The sequence below is a fragment of the Balaenoptera physalus genome (genome assembly GCF_965194825.1).
Source record: "Balaenoptera physalus genome assembly, chromosome: 10".
Lineage (NCBI taxonomy): Eukaryota > Metazoa > Chordata > Mammalia > Artiodactyla > Balaenopteridae > Balaenoptera > Balaenoptera physalus.
In genome coordinates this window covers 69,955,034-69,973,253 of record NC_138889.1, presented here as the reverse complement: position 1 = coordinate 69,973,253, position 18,220 = coordinate 69,955,034, and the positions used below count along the sequence as shown (strand labels likewise).

The window sequence follows — 18,220 nt, the reverse complement described above, 5'->3', positions numbered from 1 at the left end:
TGCCACACGCTATTCTAGAGAAGAACGAACCCTTGCCCTAGGAGCGTGCAGTCACGAGCACCGGAGTCTTCGTGGGCTGAGGGCCAACACAGGCATGGCTCCGGGCGATGAGGGAGACCAGGCTAGGCTTGCACTGCCAGAAGGGACCAGGGAGGGCTTCATGGAGAAGGCGGCACCAGACCCTTCCATGGACAGATCTCTGCTCTTCTCTCCATCTCACTTAGCACGGTTTATAATTATCCATCTGTGCGCGTATCTGAAGAACCCCGGTGTCCTCCACTATTTCGAATATGCCAAGAGGACTAAGCCTTGCCCACCGCTGCACGGCCAGCACCTGCCACACCATGGGTGCTTCACGCGTATTTCTGGAGTGAATGCACAGTGCGGCCACGCTGGGCCCCGAGCAGTGCCCCCTTCCAGCAGAGTCCCACAGCCAAATGACAGCTCCACCTTCTACGTCACAGCCAGACAGGAATCTTGGGTGGGTCTGGGCTTTAAGAAGAGAAGGATAAGGAACTGGAGGCAGCAAAGGAGGGAGCAAAGAAAGCCAGCGGGTCCGAGACCTTCAGGTAGAAGCATTTTTGCTTATCATCTAGGCCTCCTCAGCATTATGACTAAGTCCTATCCCAGAGCAGAAATCTGTGACCATCGCCCTGGAAGCAGTGGCAAAATGCTGTGGGTAGCTGTGCATCACAAGAGTTATTGCAGCTTCCTGTTTTGTTTTTTTTTTTCTAAACCAACAATCCATGTTGACAGCAATTCTGCATAGAGAACCTATTAAAAGAAATTATAGTAAATCAGAGATGCTTAAACTCTCTGTCTGGTGTTGTGATTGCCTGCCCGACACTTCCACTGTAACTTCCTTTTGTACAACCTTCCATTTGATTCAATTCCACGGATAATTATTGAGTCTTGGCTACGTGCAAGGCGATGCATTGGGAGCCTCATGCCCGTTGCAACTTCCAGGCCCAGAGCATAATTTAACTTATGGACAAAAATAAACATGTTCAACGGAAGCAGAGAGTGACAGAGGCCACAAGAAACTGTACAGACCATTTCAGAGAAGATAACATTTTATCCACATGAGCAAGCACAGGATAGCTGGTACCACACACTCATTCATTTGTTTAAGTATACATTGAACAGTATTGCTGAGCAACTTCCCTGGGCCAGGCACTGTGCTGGGTCTGGGGTCAAAGGGATGAATAAGACCCAGATCCAGAGTCCGGCACAGTCCCTTAGGGGAGCCAAAGCAGCATCACTTAACTCACCTGGAGGTGGAAGTCAGGGAGGGCTTCTCAAAGGAGATGCTTCAATTGTTTCTTAAACGAGAAGTAGGAGTTCACCAGGTGAAAAGGGAGCAAGACATGTAAAAGAGCTGGAGACATGAGGACAGGCACATTTTCAGGAAGACTGCTGGAGAGGAATGAGTCTGTGAGGTGTTAGAGATTTAATCCAAGAGCCGGAACATACAAAGTGTGAATTTATTCCTGAAAGCAATGGGGAACCACTGTAGGATAAGCAAAGCAGAGTTTTGCAAGTTTGCAGAAGGGCTCGGGAAAGATTCCTTAGTGGAACCGTCCAAGTAGAAGTCCTCCTGGGATATACCACCATGACAAGGCAATCTGAGCTGGCCTGGGCTCTGGAGAAAGGTAGACCTTGAGTAAATTCCAGCTCTGCCTCTTATTTAACTTTTCTTCCCCTCTGAAATGGGAATCATAATTCTTAGCTCACGGGTTTGTAATGAAGCTTAGATGACATAACACATATGAAATGCCCAGCATAGTAGGACATGCCTCAGTGAGCATTCAGTAACTGTTAGCCCACCCTTCCCCACCTTTCCCAGTGTGTGCCTAGTGACATGTATAAGCCCTGGGAGAGAGAGGGACTGCTCAGAGATGATCTCGTGAAACAAGCATGACTTTGGCAAGCGAGCAGAGCTCAAGAACAAAGTTGGAGGAGACTTTTAAGAAATTATGATCTATCCCCTTGTCTTGGGCTGATAAAGAGAGACAGGATTGTGAAAGAGGCAGTAGAAAAAGGCCCACAAAATGCTTCACAATGCAGAGGGATGTTTGGGGTCAAGTGGCATGGTGAGAGCACCCAGGCAGGTTAGAGAAGGAATATTTTGTGGGTGTTATAGAGCCTGGGAGGTGGCCTGGAGGCAAGGTGAAGGCCGGATGGAGACGGCAGAGGGGGTGACAGCTGTCGTGGTTTTAACGAGTGGTGGTGTTGCTGGTAGTGGTGACTGTGGTTTGGATGGATTTTCAGAGGTGGAAAAAAAATGGTGTTCAACACCTAAAGCACCTGGATTGTGGCCTCTAAATAATAATGCCATTACCTATAAAATGAATCAGGTGCCTTGGAGAAATGGCCGATTCTAGCTCTGAGGCAGAAAACATATAAGATGAGCCTGGAACATCTTATTGCTAGAAACCAGTTAGGTATGAATTTCTACTAGATTAGGATCACATCAAAGAGGCTTCCACTGGCCAAAGGTGGAAAAATTTGAGCATCAATAAAGATAAAAATTGCAATGGGTTCAAATGCATCAAGTATAGTGAAATCCATGAGTTAATAATGATACAGGAAAACAAAACAAAACACCTCTCTAGTCACCTCTGGAGGATGCTAGGAAACCCATTCACTTTGAAAACTGGTAAATAAAGTGAAAATATCTGACGTTTATCCTATCTTTCTAAATCAAACTGTACCTGTGTCGATCAAATACTTAATGAGGCAATGTTTATAAAGCATTTCAGCTAATAAATGATGATGGAATAAATGAATTAGAACATAACTATTTGGAAACCCCTAATGAATGAAGGTTTCTAGATATGATCACCAATGGCTCCTGACAAATGAGTGACAACCAGATGTAATGCCTCTCCTTCCCCCCACCCCCAAAGAGACACACCACCATCAGTTCTAGATCTACCTCCCAATTTTCAGGAGATGCAGGGGACGGAGGAACATGTTAGCTGACACCATCAAGATACAATTAGCAAAATCTAGACTGTGGCAACTCAGTCGGTTTCTTCAACAAATTTTTTTCAAGGAATAAAAGAGATCTGGGATCATATCCATCAACTGCAATGCATGGGGCTTATCTTGATCTTGATTCCAACAAACTATAAAAATAATAAATGAAATGATCGAAATTATGAGATTGAATAGCTGAAGATATTAAGGAATTATTGCATTTTTATTTACATGTAATATAATTATCATTGTTTCTTTAAAATCCTTCTCTTTAAGAGCGATAACTGAAATATATATACTGAAATGATATATCTGGGATTATCTTCCGGCAGGGGCTGAGGGTCAGATGGGAGGTATACATGAAACAAGATCGGCTGTGGCTTAACCCTTGTTGAAGTGGGTGATGGGGTCATGGGGGTGTACCACACTATTCTTTCTACTTTTATATATGTTAGAAGTTTTCTATAGTGAGAAGTTCTTGTTTTCCTTTTTTTTTTTTTTTTATGGTACTTAAGAAGTAGAAGGAAACCACAGGCTTGTTTCATAAAATAAGGAGGCAGATCAGGGCAAGCAACTAAGAATAAGGTCAATCAGGAAACAAAAAATGGAACTAATATGGCAAGCATAAATTAACATTCTTAATGTATAACGACTTCATTATAAAAATCCATAATAACAGTCTATCAAAGCCCCTATGGAAATTTAATAAAATACATTTCATGGCAATTTATATAAAGAAAAAAATATATAATTAACTAGTAAATATAGGGGAAAATATTCCTCTTCATTGGTCTACGCAAGTCAGTGAAACAACAACGAAATGCCTCTCAGCGTCGTCCTGGACCTTCTCTCTCCATCTCGTCCTTCCCCCTTGTCTGCTCCACCCACTGCCCCAGTCCATCAAAGGGAAACACCAGCTCTGCTCTGGAGCATCCCCGGGTCAGCTGAAACTTCAGGATCCCTCAGTCTCCTTCTTTCCCCCCAGAGTTGCTGGCTGGGACCTTTAACACAAGTGCTTTCCCAGAGGGTGCAAATGAGTGACTTTGGGGTTCACTGACTCATCAATCAGCTGTGAACCTGTGATACAAGCACCGTGGGCCCCGGGAAGAAGCCAGGTCCTCCCTACACATCTTCAGGGGAGCCAAGGAAACTGACTCACCACAGCCATCCCTCAGGCTCCCACGTGACTAAAAGTTGCTCACAGCCACCCTTTTTACTCCTTTATTAGTTGCGGTATTTTCAGAAGCTGGATCAAAGAGCCCAAATTGATGTAACCTTTAACCTGTCAAAAGCTATGGGGTGGCATTTCAGCCCAGACATAAACCCAAATGTGAATTTTCAAGCCATGTTTAATCTGGGTGGAAACCGAGTGGAAAGTCTTGCCGAGAACTCGCATGCACATCAATCAAACCCATTTCAGTTCTTGCCTTTATCTACCTATTCCAAACTATTGGGGGGAATTGCAAAGGCCCATTAGGCATTACTGATTATGAGCTCTTAAAGTAAGAAATTTGTCCAGTTGCTATTACTGTCACTAATGAGAATTACAACACCCTCTCTGCTCCAGCTACGGAGCAGAGCTGCCTGTTAGGTCTCAGAAAAAGCATTCAGCAGGCTAATAGCTCACGGAAGCCAAAAGCTTCTCGCTACACTTTCAGAACGCATGCTTAGGTTTACCTTTACCTAGGAGCAGAGAACAGCAAGCAGTAAAAAGAGGTCGATCTTTTCTTTCAAAAGTCCTTTACTCCTTTATTTCTGTGTTCATCCTCATCTCCTCCCCCCCCAACCCCTAAACATCTTACACACACACACACACACACACACGTGCACACGCACACACACACACCCATCCCTACAGAGCTATCTCTAACAACAGAGGTAGGCTAATGCAGGCCAGGTTGACACTAAAAACCTTCAGAGGCAAGAGGAGGGGCACCTACCATCTCAGAAGCCCAAACACGGGAGATGCACCAGGAACTGGCCAGGGAACCCCCAACAGAGAACCTCCCCTACCATAGCACATCCAACTTCATCCAGGCTCTGACCCACCTTTAGGGCAAAATGCCCCGCAGCCCATGGTCTAGGGTTTCAGCCACGATCATGGTATCTTCTGCCCAGAGCTGAGCCCTCCCTGCGGTGGCCCACAACCCTCTGCTTTCAGGCCAATTTTCAGAGGTCCGGAGGTCTACGGAGCTATAGGATCTTTTCAACCGTTTCCCGAGGAGAAGGCTGCCTGCTCAACACAACTCTCAGCTCAGCACATCGGTTGAGAACAAGTGGCTGCCTATATAATTTAATATGATGCCACATGGGACTCGCAGACCTGCTGCAAAGCAAACAGGATTCTAGCGCTCGCCTCTTGGCAACTGGAAATCTGGAGTGGCTGCTTGTTTCTGTTCAGGCTGGGTATACACCTCAGACAGAGACGGGCAGGGTGTTTTCAAGGGGTTGATGCTGGGGCCGCTGAGAAGTGAGTCTCATCTGGCGGATCTGAAATTTCTTCCTCTGCCACAGACTCAAAAGTCATAAGCGTCTCCTTAAGCAGAGGCAAGGTGTGAGTACAGCTGGGTGACCCCAAGCAGCCCTGGACACAGCCTGAGGGCCACGCTGTGCCTTCAAGCCTTGTCTCAGCTGTGGTGAGGGAACCCGTCCTTTCAGGAAAGATAACCTAAACCCACAGTTAGGTAATAAAATGGGAAGTTATCTACGTATATATTTCCAGGCATGAACTTATCAGCTTAGGCATCTGTTAAGGCCAAGAAGAAAACGTTCTTGTATTTGCATATTTGTCACCACGGCCCATTGGGTTTGTCGGCTGGTTGGTTTAAGGCAAAGCCCTGGTGGGGAGCGGCGGGGAAGCCCTGGTACTGTGCACCTGTTGCACTCATGAATGAAGCAGGGAGGTGACCCAGCACTGGCACCTCCTCAGATGCTGGGACCAGTTCATCTGTGCCCTGGTGGAGCACTGAGAGACTCAGGACTGGTTCCCAAAATGCCGGAGCGTGGGGCATCAGCAGGGATGCCCAGTACTGTAATCAGTCATCCAGAACTCTGTGCCCAAATCGTCCTGCCCCAGGGGTGGGGAGAGACTTAGCAAGGGGACAAAGGTGGCTTCACTGAGAGTCAGTCCTGCGGAAAATCTCTGGGCTGGAAGGAGGGACCATGGCCAATTAAGCAGGGGATTCTTACTTCCTGTTCTATCTGACCCCCAAAGACCAAGGAGTGGATTGTGCTGGGAGACAGGGCTGCAGAGGTGTCCAAGGATGCTCAAAAGCCCAGGAGCATCAGACACCTGGAAATGGCTACAGGTGCATTTTCCAGGGCAACATGCTTTGTGTACCCAAATGAAGTGGGGCGGTGGGCTGGGGTAGGCCCCAGAAACTGATCCAGACCGTCCTTTTTAGTCCTCTCTAGCAGGCCGGCAGCTCCAGGTGACAAATGAGTTCGCTGCTGTTGTTGTTGTTTGGGGGGTGAGGTGGCAGGAGGCTATCTGGGGTACTTTTTCCTTTTGGAAAAGGGTAATACTCTAAGGTCCAACTGACCACCTAAAAACCCCGGAAGGAGAAATCCTGGGATGTAATTACTATGCTATCCACGATCATTTGAAAACGGAGCCTTTTCATAAACATCAGCTTTATGCTTATCATCCAAGAAGGACCACATTCTTCAAATAGCTAACACCTAAAAGGCACAAAGTATGCAAATTTGACTAACATTTTTTGATTAATAATTATTATGTGGCTGGCATTAAGTCAACCGTGCACGCATTATCTCATTTAATCTATGGGATGCAGAATTCATAAAAGTGAATTTATGTCATACCTGATGCCTAACGCATCAGAATATGTAAAAGAGAAGTCCAGAAATAGCACTGCAGGACTGGACTAAAAGGTTTTGATTCACAGCAAAGGAAATTTAATTAAACCATGTAATGTCCATTACTGTCATTCATAATCATATTATACCTCTGAGAAATAATACAGATATAAAAGTCTAGAGTTACCTGCATGTTTGATGTAAATAGGATAAAATTATCTAAGTTCTGAAAATATCCAGATATCAGAAGGAAAAAGAAGTATCTCTACCTAGCGTCATGTGTCATCAAATTTCATTAGGTAGGGACATGAATATCTAGCCACAAGAAAGCCCATCCCTCCTCTGAGAGCAGGTTGTAAAAACTTCCAAAGGTGCCTGAAAATCTTGGGTTTAACACAGTCACCATTTTTTTTTTTTTTTAAGCTCCTATAAACAATCAGACGCTCCTGTTTGTTTTGACAAGGCTCAGGAGAGGCCAGACAGCGGATACTTTCAGCCCATCCCCAACACTTTTTGGACTCTATATGGTGATAAGGACCAGATCCTTTCACAGGGCAGCTTTGAGGTCCAGTGGAGGGAAAGAATCACAGGAAAGCTCCAGGGAAGAGAAAACATGGCACAGTTGCCAAGCCACAGCTAGGTCTCAACAGGTCCATCTATGGGCATCGAACACTGCCACTTCATTCCCTTGTCCCTTAATCTCTTTCGGAGTGTGCACTATTGCCAGACCTAAAGCTGAACAGTGGAACCACTCGGGGAGCACGGGAGCAGTAAGATGCTTGCATTCTTAGGATTACAGTATAGTGGGGGAGATGAACACTAATTTTAAAAACATACACATTCATAAAAACAAGGCAAGTTCCACCGAGACAGTTTCTGCAAATCTGAAATGCGTCTTGTAAGACTTCAATTCCATGAGGTCCTGGCAAAGATGAAATAAAATATACAAAGCCCTTGGCTTAATAAAAATTAATAAAAATTCTACTGCTACTAGGATTACTATTCTTACTACTAGTGAGTGGCTTCACCAGCTACTAGCTGTGTGACCTTGGGTAAGTTACTTAATTTTCTCATGTTTCAGGTCTCCCATTTGTAAAACGGGATAACAATAATTCCTAACAAAAAAGATTAAATGAGCTAATATGTAGAAAGTGTTTGGAACAATGCCTGGTACACAGTAAGAAATTGATAAATGTTAGCTGCTAGTGGTGATTATTATTTTGCCAGAATCGAAGACACCACGTCAGCTCATAACGTGCTTACAATCTAGCCCAGGGTTTCTCACCAGAGGCACTATTGATGTTTCGGACTGGAGAAGTCTTTGTTGTGGGGCTGGCCTGTGCATTGTATGGTGCTTCGTAGAATCTTGGCTGTAATCTACCCAGGATGCCAAGAGCATCTGCCCCCCCCCCCGCCCCCAGTCCTGACAACCAAAAATGTCTCCAGACATTGCCTAATGTCCTCTGGGAGGAAAAATCGCCCCATAAAAAAAACCACTGGTCTAGCTGGAAAGTATAATGCACCGAGAGGAAGGGAGACAATGCAGAGCTAGCATCTGTGGTCATGAGGAAAAGAGCAAGGGTAAGTCCACGAGGGAGCCCTTCAACAGAAAGTCAGGGAGGGCTGCTTCCAAGAGGGGGCTGTAAACGGCGCTTCATGGCCATCTTGAATCTGTGTCCCTTTTGCTAAACATAAAATTTGCTTTAGCGAGATTTCAGATTTCAAAACGAATTAAACATCATGACTAAACCCAAATTAAAGCAACTATAATACACTGGAGATAATTTTCCATTACCTACAGTTCCCTCCTCTCGCCAAAATCCTGATAGAGCTTCTTGGCTAAATGTTACCCACACGGATTTAGATAAGCTGGGGAGAGAAAAAAAGGGAAAGAAACAGGGAAAGGGAACCTTCTAGGTCACCCCTGGAGAACTCGGGAGCAGTGTCCACTGACATCTGGGGAGATGAGCCCAAAGTTTAACCAAGAGGCAGCAAGTGAGTCCGCTTTCAAGAAGAATAGTGTTTGGCCCACACTGGCTCCCAGCTGCTGCATCCCATCCCAACCCCATGACTCAGACCAGCTGACCCTCATCTGTAACTCAGTCTTGCCCCAGTTCCTAGGATTCCAACTTGACCTGAGACTGTCCTGGGCTCAACAGCATTATCATCTGACTCCAAAACAGTGCTTCATTCCAGTACCAGATGGAGTTTGTTACCTAGACCATTATCAAAGTTCTTATTATTGACCTTCTGCCTTGGTCCCTGTTGATGAATCCCTGTCCAAGAATCTGCCTGGCACCCCATCCCAGAGCCCAGCCCAAGTACCCCTACCCAGTGTCTGGGGCTAAAAGTGTCCCAAGGCTACCATCTGCTTTTCTACACATCTGAGCATTGTTCCCCCAAGTTCCTGTTGCTGTGCTCCGTCTACCCATTGGGACATCCTACTACTTCGTTTTGGACACTTCTTTGTTGCTGTTGATTTTGGGGGACGGTGACCAGAGATTACTGTATCCCATGCTGGACAGACTGAATCTTCACTGTTAGCATGTGGACCAGTAATCTGAGTGCAATCCTTTCCCCGAGGAAGAGTCAGATCCAAGTCCCAGCCCTTTCTGCCTTCCTCCTTCTTTTGTTGGTACCTGGCCATGCCCCAATATGACCAAGGGAGATCACATTCTCTGTGTTTGGTTATCTCTGTTGTGTGGTAAGTGAATCAGGTTGTCGCTCTGTACATGTGACTCAATTACAATGTATATACATGAAAAACCAAGTACCTCCTGTATGCAAGATACCCTATCGGGTGAGAGAAGGGGAAGAGAACTAATGCTTATTGAAGGTGTATTCTGTACCACACATTCATTTACATGCTTTACAAGGTTATTTAATTTTAACTCACAGCCACTCCAAGAGGTAGATACCATCATTAACAGTTTCTGTATCAGGAAGAGAGGCAATGAGGCATCAGTTAGGATCAGAACAGTGGTCCAGCTGACTTCAAAACTTATGCTCATTCCTTGACAACCAGGAGTGGTCTTTTTGATGGGTAACTGGAACCCTATGGGGTTTCTATCCTTTCTTTTTTTTTTTTTTTGCCTTTTATGAATTTTCATAATATATATGGCATCTACTTTCGGGATTAGTGACTGAACTCATAGCACTCACACAAACTGTCCTTGGCCTCTTCTCTCAGGTTTTTTCTGCTATGAGAATTCAGGTTTCAAGTGCTTTCCTCGAGGTTACACAGAAAATGAAATGTGGAATTTCCATGAACACTCTCAAGGGGTCTGCGTACAAGAACTTATTACACCTTTATGGGAGCCACTATCCCAGTGAGCAAGGTACCAGTGGGACCTGGGTTTCCCAGAGGAAGTCAATTCACCCAAGCAGACTGGCACACCACCTGCAGGGCTCGGGGTTCAGCAGTGTGCCTTGGTCCCTCTCTCCCTGTTGCCAGAGATCAAGGAGTCGGCTACACATTAGCTGCAGGTTTACAGGAGGAACATGGGGATTGGCATTTGTAAGTTTCACATTTGCACAATGAACTCCCTACCCTGCTCCCTTTTTTTTTTTTTTGAATTTTATTTTATTTCTTTTTTTATACAGCAGGTTCTTATTAGTTATCCATTTTATACATATTAGTGTATATATGTCAACCCCAATCTCCCAATTCATCCCACCCACAACCCCCCTGCCACTTTCCCCCCTTGGTGTCCATACGTTTATTCTCTACATCTGTGTCTCTACCCGCTCCCTTATTTTTAACAGATTAGCATTTAAGGCTTTAAAAATACCACAGAAATATACACTAGAGATTGACTTGCTTTTTTTCCTGCAGTGGGGGGTAGTAACTAGATTGATCTTTATATGGATAAACCTGAAGCGACTTCATGGTTGAGTTTAAATGGTTATGTTTGAGGATTTGAGTACCACATAGAAGGAATCTCATCACCTGTCAGAACCAGGTGTGTGGGTATTCATGGGTCATATTCAGGAGGGAGAGAAAAGAGACGGAGAACAGAGGGTTCCACAGCCGAGGAATACAACGCTAAATAGGAAGCAGCTACCCCTCCTGTACGGAGATCCATTTAAAGAAGCAACCAGCATCACCCCTGACACTTAATCTACAAACCTATAGGAGTAAGACCGTGTTCTTACTTTTCTCATTATTTTTATGGTAAACCGGGCTACATTTAGAATGTCTAAAACCAGCAATAATGAACAATGAGCCAGAAACCACAGAATACACTTTTACCTTAGAAAACTGATGAACTGCACATTTTAGACCCCTATCTGATCCTTACAATTGGACAAAACTAGCTTTCACATGACTACATCATTACTGCCAGAGTTTCGTTGTACTTCTTTGAAGCTTATCATTTTTAAATACATCTTCCCTCATGTTTACAAAGTGAACATATTTGATATTTTAATAGTATAATACTTATTTATCCTAGACTATTATATTTAAATCATCACAAAATTGTTGGTAAATTAGGTTGTCTCAGTGTAGGTAAAACTATATACGTGTGTGTGTGTGTGTGTGTGTGTGTGTGTGTGTGTGTGTGTGTAGATATACAGTTGACCCTTGAACAACATGGCAATTAGAGGTATCCACCTTCTGCTTAGTCAAAAATTGAATATAACTTTACAGTCAGCCCTTGGTATTTGTAGTTTTGCATCTGTGGATTCGACTTACTGCATGTAGTTCTGCAGTACATATTTATTGAAAAAAATCTGCATATGAGTGAACCCATGCAGTTCAAACCCATGTTGTTCAAGGGTATATATATAGTATACTTTTTTTTTCTAATGTTATTTCCTTGGGATATATTTCCAAAGGTGGAATTGTTGAGTCAGAGTCAAGGATTGCTTTTGTGATCTATTTTACATATCATCATACTGTTCTCTAGGAAGAGAAAAGAAAAGATAATTTTTAATGCCTTCTGCAAAGTATATGTTCCCACAAAGCCCTGTTCATGTTACATTTTATAGCTGTTATTTATTTTTGATAATGTAAATAGGTGTGATATGGTAACTCGTAGTTGTTTTAACTTGAATATGTTAAATGACCTCCCTGGGATTTGTTTACAGTGAATGTTTCTCTTGTGTGAATTATCTACTCACATCCTTTGACCATCTGTCCAATGAAGTCTTGATTGTGCCCTTTAAGATTTATATAAAACTCCCCAAACTGTCTGGATGGTAAGTTTTAGCTGTTATGTTTATTGTGACTACTTCCCCAATCTGTTGCTTCTCTTTTTACCTTTTAGTTTTGTTGATTTTCTTTGTACAAAAAAAGAAAAAAAAGGTGATTTTTTTAAAATGTAATTGAAGCCATCAAACTTGTCACTGATAATTTCTTCGATTGCTTCAACAGTCAGAAAATTGTCTTTTCTCAACAATTGGGATAAGTATACCATTAAAAAAATTAGCTCTTTAAACCATCTGGCATTTGTTGTGGTATAGGGATACAGTGACCATATTTTCTGAATCAAAAATTGGAACATGCGATCTGACAAGTGCCAGTATTCTTTTGGGCAAAATGGGACAGAATATTTGAAATTGAGACTGTCTTGGAAAATTGAGGACATATGGCCCCCGTATGTATGGAGCAAGCTGTTATTTTAAAGGTATAGTGCCAGACCCTCTTTTCTCAGCTCCTGTCAACTCTCAACAACAGAGGTTTTTATAGCCTGAGGCTTACCTCGCCCGAATCCTGAGCCTCGCTTTACTAGGGCAGATAGGATATTGGTAGTGCCAGTTCCCTCAGAAGGAAGGATCCAGAACTGGTTATGCTGCAAAAGCCTACTGTTGGCCCCTCCAGATCCGTCGTTCCCCACCCTCTCCCTGCCCAGGAATGGCTGCATTAGTGGGCACACTTGCCTTCTGCCTTCAGCTTAAGTTAGACCAATGGGAAGTGGCCCAGGAATGCCAGGAGAGAGAGGGGAGCTTGGGTTGTTTATTTCCTGATTCCCTTGCTGTGGAGTCACCATTGCCTGTCTGTTGGGTGGCCCTCCTCGCACCATTCTTTCTATCTCTGAAATTCGGTAATCACTCAGGCCCAGGAGTGGTAACAGCTCCCTATGGTTACTAGCCCCAGGATGGAGTATACTTAGCTCACTTCTTTTAGATAAACGTTTTATTAAACTGTACTTGAGTTACACAATTTGAGTGTGCAGGGACCTTAACTGAGACACCGAGTATCCAGGGTGCCTCGGTGAATAAGTACATGCAACTGCAGTCAGTTTTCCCCAGACTCCATCACTAAGTTAAACCACCGCAATGTTTAGTTCCCTTCTTGAAGCACGGCCCTCCCTTAGCCCACAGCCTACTTGACCACTCTGCCAGCCCCTTCCTTGGAGGACAGGACCTCTCACCTCCACTCACACGGCAGGACTGCTGCATCCTAGACAGGCCACCAGGCACTACTATCCGGTCACTCACGTGATCTTGAAATCCTGAACTTCCCATCCTGCTTCTACCTCATCCCAGCTGCTTTCTCTTCCCCCAGGCCAGGGCTAGCGGCTCAGAATGCCTCAAGGTTCACCTAGGTGGCAACAGCCAGTGGCTTCTTTCTTCAACCAGAAAGCCAGAGACTGTAAAATACCTTTAAGACACAATGGACCAGTGCCATTACACATAAAAATCGGTTGAGTCATTGCAAGAACAGGGTGATAATCATCTGAGCTGCCGGTTCCTGGTCCCCCGCACCTTTGTTAGTGGGGGCCCATCTCTTCTTGGCCCTGGAACTTTGGCTCATGGTGCTGTCTGGAGGACCCTGCTATGACTCCACGTCTCACCCACAGCTGTTCCCATTGACAATGTGGATTCCACTTCTGCCAAGTTCATACCACCTGGGGGCAACAACGACATGCCCCACTCTGTGGGGAAACCATGAGCGGAGAGAAGTCGGGGGCAGGAAATTCAAAACACACAGTGCCAGAAGTGACGACCTCTAGGCTCGGCGTGGGGGGTGGTGGGGTGTTCAACAAGCCCCCGCCAAGCCAGGCTCAGGACTATCAAACCACGCTGAAAGGAGGAGGCGAGCAGGAATGAGATCACGTGACAGGAAACTTGGGGCACAGAAACAAGCAAGTGGTGATCCACATGCTGGAGAAGATCTGGCAGTGCTTTGTGGGAGAAGCAGGGCTCAAGCTAGAGCTTGAAGGTAGAGGAGGGGAAGAAAGTCCGGAAGCAGGGTCTTAGGGACAGAAGTCAGCAGCAATGGTCCCTATATGAAATCACTGTTGGCTGAGGGCACAGGGAGGGGAATCAAAAATTATGCCACACCTGCTTCCATCCAAGTACCTATGTGCTCCTATCTGATACCCACTAGGCTGCATCGCTGATTCCCCAGGTCTGGAACAGGGTTGAACAAGAGCAGGCATCATAAATGCTTGTTGAATAAAGAAATTAATGAATATACTTGACCCTGTTATTGCCAAAAGCCAAGAGTTCAGCTTTCTATCTTTGAATCCTACATCTGCAGGGGAAAAGCATCACCCAAGAGAAAAAACAGTTTGTGATGGATGCTTTTAAGAAGGTAAGTCAACAAGAATCACGAAACACCTGGATAATTACCCAATGGCTATGGAAACTGCCTTTATTTCATTCAGGGGCTATGGCAGCCCTGTGCCTTCTACCTCATGAAGCTTTGGGGCAGGCTCTTGTGCCCTCAGCTTCTCAGACTCAAGCTTGCCATCTGGTTTCTCAAGGAGCCTGGTGGGTAGCTTGTTAGGGCTCTGCTCTTAGGATGTACTCCCGAGAGCTCAACCTGGGTTTCTGTCTAGGGCCTGAGGCTTCTGTCCTGCACAGTGGTTGTCCCTTCCTCCCTTTTTAAAGCAGCTTCAAGCTCCTAGTGTTAGATTTATTGGCCTTGAAAACACAGTGCCTCTCCCTGCATTTCCTATACCTGTCTTGGGCTCCATGTTCCTCTTCTTTAGGTCATCCGCCATCCGAGGTGGGAACCTCAATGTCTGCCTATTAATAGTGCTCCTATCATACAATCACTTATATTTGCTTAATGCTTTACAAAGCTGACACGTGCATCTTATTTGATTCCGTAACAATCCTGCTAACTAGGCATCATGATCTCTAATTCACATTGAGGCTCAAAAGTGCCAGGTCCCCCAGCAGCAGCACCAGGCACTACCCAAGATCTAGGATTCCTTATCTTCATTCATAGTTGCTGCCTCCTTTTCTCTTCTCCCTCCTTGCTATGACTCCTCTTTCTACAGACCCACGTCAGTAGGATCCAGCAGAGCTGATGACCTCCTGTCTCCACGCTGCTGAGTTGGTCCGTGCATCAAAGAAGGCTTGGACTAGGCTATGAGGGCTGAGGAGTCTTCTGACTCTGAGCCTCTCTGATTCTATAATCTCACGATCGTTCAACCTGCCAGCAATTTGCCACAAAGTATGCTTTCTCTCTCAAATCCCCCCAATTTACTATGTCTTGACACTCAACTCTGACGATACATTTTTTTTGAAGCGAGGCAGTGAACTGGATAGCAATTCCATATCTCCGACTTCCTGGAAAATTGTGTTACATTGGGCAAATGAAGAGCTAACAGCAGCAGGGAGAAAAGAAATCATAAAAATGTAGCCGTTTTTGTTTTAGCCTGCCTCCCTCAGCAGATTTGGTCGGTGACCTCTCTCTGAGTCACGAAAGGCTTTAAAACTTGCTCTGATTTACATTTGCAGGAAACAGAGTTTACGTCCTGCATTTTTCTTAAAAAAATTTTTTTTCATTACCAAACCATAGCTTATTCCCTTCTCTGTGGAATTTCTTGATAATACCTCAAGACGAAAATGTACGTACAGGACTTCTCTGGTGGCACAGTGGTTAAGAATCTGCCTGCCAATGCAGGGGACACAGGTTCGATCCCTGGTCCAGGAAGATTCCACACGTCGCGGAGCAACTAAGCCCATGCACCACAACTACTGAGCCTCCGCTCTAGAGGCCGCAAGCCACAACTACTGAGCCTATGTGCCACAACTACTGAAGCCCGCACGCCTAGAGTCCATGCTCCGCAACAAAGAGTTGCGGCCACCGCAACGAGAAGCCCATGCACTGCAACGAAGAGTAGCCCCTGCTCGCCGCAACTAGAGAAAGCCCATGCACAGCAACGAAGACCCAACACAGCCAAAAATAAATAAATAGATTTATTAAAAAAAGAAAATATATGTACATAATACTTTTCGGCTTCATGGTGTGCTTTAACCAAAACCACTCATTTCAACAAGAGCCCTGTAGGCTTTAAGCCAATTACCCCCAATGTATTCTGTAAGCTATAGCTGGACGGTCCTCTCCTCATCAATTAAGTCATGGGAAAAAGCTCAGGATCACCAATGATCTCACTTAGAGAGCGATCCTCAAGGAAAAGCGTTAAAAAAAAAAAAAAAAAAGTTTTCTACCCGAGAGTTTAGAGGCAAGGGGCTATTTTCATTATTTTTGGCATCTGAAGTATGGCAGATGGTCTAATCTTTCACATCTCTACACTGAACTCTATTCCAGAGGAAAAATAAAGAACCACAATTTAGCAGAGGTTAAGAAGACAAAGTTTATAACTGCAAACCACCCCCCTGCCCACAAAAGGCTAGGCCATTTGGATTATGGCCATTGTTTTTTAGTTGCAAGAAACAGACCCCTCTTCCACCATTCCCTCAAGCTAACGAATTAAAGGAAATTAATAAAATAAATACTGTGGTAGTCGGAATCCTAAAATGGGCCCTCAAGATGTTCTATCCTAAAGCTAGGACTGTGAATAGGATGAGACATCATGCCCTGATAATCTCAGGTTACAAGGCAAAGGGATTTTGCAGATGTAATTAAGGGTACTGGTTAGTTGATTTTGAGTTAATCAATAGATGATCTGGGTGAGCCTCACCTAATCACACGAGTGCTTTAAAAGCAGAGTTTTCTCCTGCTGGTAGCAGAAGAGGAATTCAGAGAGCATGTGGGAGGCTCTCTGTTGCTGACATGGAGAGGCCACATGGCAAGGAACTGAGAGTGGCTTCTGGGAGCTAAAAGCAGTCCCTGCCAAAAGCCAGCAAGGAAATACAACTCAGTAACTCAGTCCTACAACTGCAAGGAATTGAAGATTGCCAACAAGCTGAATGAGCTTGGAAGTGAAATCTTCCCCCGGCCTCCAGATAAGGGGCCAGTCCTGCCAATTCCTTGATTTCAGTCTGAGACCCTGAGCAAAGAAGCCAGCCCACCCAGACTTCTGACCTATAGAACTGTGAGATAATAAATGGGTGCTGCTTTAAGCTGCTAACTTTTTGATAATTCATTATGCAGTCAGAGAAGACTAATACAGATACCCAGATAAGTCCATTGGATGAAACAAACACAAACCCCAATACAAATACAGTCAGGCCACAATGGGAAAGAGAATCCCCCAGGCAGTGAAACCTTCTCTGGCACCTGGACTCTCTCTCTCCTTAGCTTCTCTTTTGATCTTGACCAACTTCCCAGGCTTACATGTGACGAACATGGCTGTCAGCCCAAGCCTGACCGACCCACGGGGCCAGAACCTCTCTCCAACCAAGAAAGTCACTGTGTCCTTAGTTCAGATCCTGAGAGAGAAGCTGGTCACTTCATTCATCTGGCAAATATTAATTGAGCACATTCAATGTGTTAAGAATTGTTCTAGGTTTCTAGGTGCTGTGAGGACACAGCAATGAACAAGACAAACTCCTGCTCAAGGGGGTTTAAGTTCTATGAAGGGGAGAGACAAGGAAAAGGCAAGCATATATGTTAGGGCAGCAAAGATAGGTTGTAAGGGAGCACAGAGCAGGGCAATGGGATAAAGGGAGACAGGAAGTGCTATTTTTAAATCGGTGGTCATGGCCCTGGGGGGTAGGGGAGCATTTTAACAGAGATTTGAGTGACAGTGAAGGAGCCGGATATACAAACACACGGCAGGAGGAACATTCAGGAAGAGGAAACAGAAAGTTAAAAGGCTTTGGGATGGAAATTTACTTATCCTATAAAGGGAACAAGGAAGCCTGTGGAGCTGGAGCAGAGAAAGCAAGGGGAGGATGCCAGGAAATGAGGTGGGAGTTGTAGCCTGGGCCAACACAAGTAGAGAGGACAGGCCACGGTATGGACTTCAGAAAAAAATTAGAGTTGACTGCAAGGCACTGACATGGATTGGCTGGTCTTAGGTCAGAGATCCAAACAAGGTCTAAAATACGGCCTCACAGGCCTGCCCCTTCAGCTGGGCCTCCGGTGCTGTCATTTCCAAAGAAGGGGGATGGGTGAGTTAGACTAGACACCTACTTCGTGTCCCCATTATAGCAAGAACCAAAGTTGGTTAATTCAATCACGTTTCTACCACCTCTTAGAGGAGAAGCCTGAGGACTAAATCAGAAGAGTAAAGTCTGTAAGCAGGAATGGGTCATTGGTAAACGCAGTGAG

The 18,220-nt window shown here is 44.9% G+C and overlaps 1 protein-coding gene across 2 annotated transcripts in view; it reads right to left on the bottom strand.

The window, feature by feature from the left end:
- The window catches only part of PARVA (parvin alpha), a 178,022-nt gene that overhangs the window by 94,237 nt on the left and 65,565 nt on the right, over positions 1-18,220 (bottom strand). The window lies entirely within an intron of this gene.